The sequence below is a fragment of the Schistocerca americana genome, chromosome 2, assembly GCF_021461395.2.
Source record: "Schistocerca americana isolate TAMUIC-IGC-003095 chromosome 2, iqSchAmer2.1, whole genome shotgun sequence".
NCBI lineage: Eukaryota > Metazoa > Arthropoda > Insecta > Orthoptera > Acrididae > Schistocerca > Schistocerca americana.
In genome coordinates, this window is record NC_060120.1 from 311459529 (window position 1) to 311466430 (window position 6902).

The window sequence follows — 6902 nt, forward strand, 5'->3', positions numbered from 1 at the left end:
TGACTTCAGTTCCATGGACTTTTCACAGAAGACATGAAGAAAATACAAAGATAGTAAACAATTTACATTAAACTTTGCAACTTCTTCTTCCTACTTTGCCATACCCACACTACACTGCTTACACCACCATCATCGTTCTTTTCCTACTCTTTTCCCAGTTTCTTTTTTCCATTTAATGCACACACTTTAGAGCACTTTCCTGCATTTTGTTTACATGCTGTAGCTGGTGTCTTCTCTGGGAAATGTCGCCCAAATACTCTGTCCACACATGGTGATGGTGCACCCTGTGAATCCTGAAGCCTGTCCACACCACTATGCTTTGCTAGCTACTTACCTAAGGCTTTCATGAAGCACAACAGAGATGATGTCTCTTTAGTTGTTTCTTTGTACACAAGCGAACTATTCACTACTGCTAAAAGAAATAAGTGAAAGAAAACCGTTTTCCACCATTTCAGTGTCTTCTGACAGACAGGATAATAGCTTGATAGCTGGTGAACCCTGTCTACTCCAGTTTAACCCTTGTTACAGTCTGTGTGGTTTGAAGTTATTCTTACACTTGGTGACAAAAGAACTGACGAAAAGCTTAATTTTGTGCAGTGAATCATGTCCTAGCTGACCTCGTTTTATTAATTTCGTTTTATCATTCAAGTGCAACATAAACAAAATTGAAGTAAATCTCTTTCTACTCATTACCTTGCTCACACATGAAGTATTTATAAATTCTTTATTCATTTCATAAATTTTTGGTCCTGCTGACCTGTTTGTTTAACATTTTATTGTTTTTATCATCTCATTGTCGAGAAACAATGGGAAGAATACTAATTCACTACTAGCACTATTGAACATTGGTAAATCAGTTCGGTTGTCAACTCTTGACCAGTTGCTCACATCAGAGATCACGTTTTGCGATTTATCAGGGCAAGCAGATATAGTAGAACCCTTATATTTCTCTGTCCATAAATAAATAAATACATGTATAAACCACTGTAAAAATATCAAAATAATTTGAGTCAATATTTGCTTTTGTAGTAACATTATATTGTTTCGTAACGATATTTTTCAATATTGTAAACCCATATCTGAACTGTTGAAAGCTTCAGAAAATACATCTGAAGGTTCATAATCAATATCCACGTCAGAGTTTTCCTCCTATGATCCAGAAGAACCATCAAAAACATCCATTCTCCTTACACAACACAAACACACAAAGTGCACCAGGCTCATATCGGAAGTTATGCGACTGTGTCCGTGAGAACCGATTATATGTGGCCTATGCTCAAGCTCCAAACTCGTAGTGACCTCTGTCAAAAAGTAATTGAACTACTTTTTTTGTCAGTTCAATTGCGAAACGTATAGCACACGTTTTTGCATTAAAAATGCACGGGAAACAAAGCAACATATGGCATACAGGCTCCAACCAAGGAGGTGCATTTGTGAGAAAACATTGTGTATGGGCTTACTGTGGAAAGTGTTAATGTGTTAATTAACATTTACTATATTTTTCATTTTTTCTAAATCCATCAGTAAATTGGTTAAAAGTTTAATTAAGTAAGGTATACATTTTAGACTGTTGATAATAAAATCCTCAAACTTATTAGCACACATTTTTGATATAGCAACTTCTTTGTTATGATAATTTTTATTTCCAACAAATTTTTGTACATGAACTACCACTAACCAATCGATTAAATCTCTAACATCATTCATCCAAACTTATTCAGCTGTTTTTTGTATATTCATTCATTAATCCTTCAGCTGTCTTCTTACTTCCTGAATAATCTGTACTTGATAGTCTTAATTTTGGAAAATGAACTTATTTTATCAAAATATAACATTTAGTTCCTCTAGTTGATTTTAATTTACATCGATCTTTTCAGAATGTAGTCCTCATGAATCAAATAATATATTTGCGTAATCTGATGTCAAGAAAATCAATTTTGGTATTTTTGTCATCTACAGTACAGTAGGCTCCAGCTCTCGACTTACACAAACCTACAGAGTGGTAAGTTAAGTGTTTAACTTTTTATGTGTTTTCCTTGTGGTATATTTATTAAATTTCATGTGTGTTGTTCTGTTCAAGAGGCTCAACACAATAGTTACTCACTGAACAGCCAGCTACATGGCTCATTAACGAATCAGCGTTCATTGGTAACACATCAGGAGGGTATCATATTGCATATCTAGAATTCTGTCTGCTTTTATTTCAATTCTTCCGTTAATCTTTCTAGAATGGTTAGGTTATGTGAATGCATTGTACAGACGCAGGAGGAGCTGGTCACAGTTTGCAAGCAGGCTGAATGTGTTTTTGGCTATGGTCAATTACCTTCATGTTGTTGTCTCAGGATGTAGTGGTGACAAGCAATCTGTCCCCTCACATGAGGCACCTCAGGTGTCACTTGTTTTGCCCACAGGTTCTGTTTCTGAGGCACCCCCTAGTGCACCCAATGATTTGGATCCACCCTCACCACAGTGTGAGTGGCAGATGGTAACACATTTGCGTCTCTCAAGGTGGAGGGCCAATGTGGAGACTGGCTGTCTGGCCTCATCCATTCACTCTGTGAGTGGACAGGTGACTACACCTGCAGCAGGATCCGACCAGCACATGGGGGAAGGGTTTACTAGTTATCAGGGGTTCCAACGTTTGCCGCATTATGGAGCCCCTTAGGCAGATAGCTTTCAGTGCTGGGAAGAAAGCCAATGTGTAGTTGGTATGTCTGCTGGGGGGGGGGGGCCTCATCCGAGATGTGGAGGCGCCTTGCCTGCAGCTATCGAGCATGCAGGGTGCAATCATCTGCAAGTTGTGTCTCACATCAGCACCAATAACTCCTGCTGCATGAGTTTGGTGGCCATCCTGGGTTTATACAGCAGGCTGGTGGAGGTGGTGAAGACTGCTGGCCTCCCATACAGTTTGCAAGCAGAACTCGTTATTTGAAACATTGTTTCCGAGTTGATTGGGGTCCTTTGGTTTGGAGCTGAGTGGAGTGACTCAGCCAAAGGCTTCGTCGACTCTGTAACAGTCTTGGCTGCATATTTCTAGCCCTGTGTTATAGTGTGTGGATCTGTAGGACTCCCCTTGATAGGACAGTGCTGCACTACTCAAAGGAAGCAGCTACTCAGATAGCACAGTACTTGTGGACTGCACATGAGGGTTTTTTAGGCTAGGTGGTAGTTTGAGGAGCACTCATGAACACCACTCGATCCATAGCAAGGGAAGTAAGACGGTCTTCAGAATAAAGACACTTTGACTGTCAAAGTTTTATCAGTTAATTGTTGAAGTATTCGTAATAAAGTTCCCGAATTTATTGCCGTCCCGGAAAGTTCTCGCGATTAAATTATTCTTGGGACCACTCTGATATATCTCGTGAGTCATGGAACGAATACTGGAAAGACAGATTAGATGCCATAGATTGGGGAGTGTTCATTGCAGTTCACAAAAATGTTATATTCAATTACGTCGAAGTAGTGTGTGACATTGAAGTTATATGGTCACAAACTGGTAGGTGTAAGTGAAACAAAGTCAATTATTGAATGTTTTTATCAGCCACCCGATTCCGCTGTGACATTTCTAAAGTAATTCAAAGAAAGTCTCAGGTCAGCAGCACATAAATACTCAGATTAAGGAATGCTAGTTGGGGGCGACTTCACCGTACCGAGTATAGACTGGGATGTCTATGGGCTCACTGTGGGTTGGGGGGGGGGGGGGGTTCAGGCAGACAGTCGTGTGAAGTACTTTTGAACATGTTTTCCTAAAACTATCTTGAGCAGCTAGCACAGCAGCCCACACACAATGGACATTTCGTAGACCTTTCAGCCTTATCTAAAATATCAGTATACAAACGAAGATCAGTGATCATGATGTTATTACAGCAACTATTGAGTATGAAAGTTAATAACTCAGTGAAGAAGGCTAGGAGAGTGTTTCTGGTAGACAGAGCAGTTGTTAACATCTCACTTAGACTGTGAACCGACATCACTTAGTTTCAGTGAGATGGATGTAGAGAACATAGTAGTGGTAGTAGTAGTAGCTTTATTCATCTGTAGATCTCTTTTTACAAGAATACAGGACATGTCAATGTATTTACAAGTTTAGATAAATTTAAAATAAGCTGATTCGTATGCACATATATTTACAGACTTCTAGTTAGAGACAATCATTAGATTTACTCCTAGTATACAATAATTTTTTACAAATAACTTATTAAATAATGTAATGCCACACTGTTCACTTATATCTCAATATCAGTCACTGCACACAATATACACACATCGTTTTATAACACTTCACTCACTACACTCATAAACACACACACACACACACACACACACACACACACACACACACACACACACACACACACGCACTGTGGTGATCTCTGGGCCATTTTCTGTACTGCAATTTCCCATTTGCTATCCTGAAAAACTGAGCCAGTATCCCTCCATAATGAGTTGAGCTCAGAAAGAGGAAGAACTGTTAGTACTGTGTTATGCTTAGCTTGGATGTATGTATTTCTAGAAAGGAAAAAACAAAGCAAAAACATAAAGTAAAGGTGTTATGTGGAATGTTTGATGTTTTATGATCATTATTATTGTTATTTATTTGTATAACATTTTTTATCAAACCCCTACTCTGTTTTATCTAAGTAATCCTTCAATGTATAAAATGTATTGCATAACTGGTACTTTTTAGCTGCTTTTTTAAATAATTCATTCCTAGAAATTTTGCGTTTGTTACACAGTCTATAGGGTTGCCATCTACTTTTAATTTAACGTTTTAATTTTTCCTCTTCAAACTGATAAATTCATGGCATTAGTTGTCTTTATATTCAATGTCACTTTATTGTTTATTGGCCAGTCATAAACTTCCTTGAGCGTTTCATTTGCTTTCTCGCAAGGAGTTCTCTGGTTTGCTCAGTGAGTATAGTATTGCTGTCATCAGCGAAGAGAATTTTTTCACCATGAGTAACACTATTGGGAAAGGCATTGATGTATGTTAGGAACAATATTGGTCCTAATATGCTGCCTTGTAGAACCCCTATATTAATGTATTTTGATTCTGATAAGTGTTTTACTAAATGTTTAGATCTATTTGAAGTATGTGTTATCTCTACTCTTTGTACCCTATCTGTCTGGTATGACCTCAATTTATTTTATAGAATCTTGTGGTCGACTGTCTCAAACGCCTTAGAAAGATCCAAAAATATGCCTGTGACACACTCGTCTTTATCAAGAGCATCAAGTACAACTTTTGTGAATTCCATTATGGCTGACTCCATATTTTTTCCTCTTCAGAAACCAAACTGTGATTCGCTTAAAATATTGTATTTATTCTGGTAATTCAATGATCTGTCTTTCATAATTACTTCTATTATTTTTTAGAACGCTGACAGCGGGGAAATGGGCCAGTAGTTTCCTGTGTCTTCTGCATTACCTTTCTTAAGCAAAGGTACAACTATTGCCTGTTTTAACTGCTCTGGAAATGTCCCTGATGTGAAGGATTCATTTATTATGTTTGTTAAGGGGCCTTGTATAATCCCTACGCATTATGTCAGTACACACATTGGTACTTCATCTAAGCTTACTGACTTTTTATTTTTTAGTTCTTGAACAGTTTTATCGACTTCATTCTCTTTGGTTGAAAGTAACATCATTGTATTTAGTGCAACATTATTTACAGGTGTTATATTTGTTGGCGGAATTTTTGCTGTAACTTCTCTGCAATACTTGAAAAATGCTGATTTCCATAATTTGCTAAGTATTGTGGATCATTTATTACCTTATCCCCCTCATTTAGCATTATGTAATTCTGCATTTGTTTGCCTCTCCCTGTTTCCTTTTTTATAACATCCCAGTCTGCTTTGCTTTTATTCTCTGCATTATATGTTATTTTGCCATTAAATGACTTTTTTGCAGCAATCAGCACCTTTCTATAGATCTTTTTGTAACTATGATCGAAATTTAAGAGTTCTGCATCATTGCGAATCTTTTTTATGGAACTGAGCTGTTAAGTGTTTGGAAAGGAGTTCTTAATACATGCTGTTAGCCATCTGTTTTTCGGAGACATTGGTACAGACATGCATACTTTTGGAAATGCCTTTTCAAAGTGCAATTTAAACAATGTGGAGAATTTAGAGAATTTCATATTCACATTGGTTTCCTTATACACTTCATCCCAGCTTTGTTTTTCCAGTTATTTTGAAAAAAATTTTTATTTTGATTTCTGATAGATGTCGTTTGCAGGCTTCTAGTTTAGGGAATGATTCGATGGCTGATTTTACTGTTGTTTTTTTGACAGAGATCCCCCCCCCCCCCCCCCATGAAAATATTTCCTACAAGATTGGCAGCAAATCACTCTACTCATTACCCTATAACAGCTCCCACATTTCTCACTCATGGTCAGTTTCGAAACAATAATTAAGTTTAAAGAATGTTTTAAATTTGTCAAGGATGTGAGATTGGCAGTGTGTAAACAAAAAATGACACAAAAATCTTATGTGTGGTGCTTGTTGTTTTGTACTGATTTAGAGATACAATGACAGAAGAATGAATTTGTAATTACTTTGCTTTTAGAGAATTTACGTTATCAGACGTGTTTGGTTAGGTTTTTAAACGTTTATAACTCGGAAAATTTAGGCCTGGATCGCTTCTATCCAACTAGTAAACAATGCGAAATGTGTTAGTAAAATAGGATTTAGAAACGTTTAATTACACTTTTATTGGACAACAGACACTGATGAAACTAGTATCTGTCTTTTTTAACGAATTTTGCACTATCAAGAAAACTTGAATAGAATTCTTTGTGTTTATGTCACGCAAAATTCCGGGTTATTTCGCGATTATCGGGGCTTCAGCTAAAGAACAAGTTTTTTCAAGAACAACCGCGACTGGGACTTTAATATTCAGTT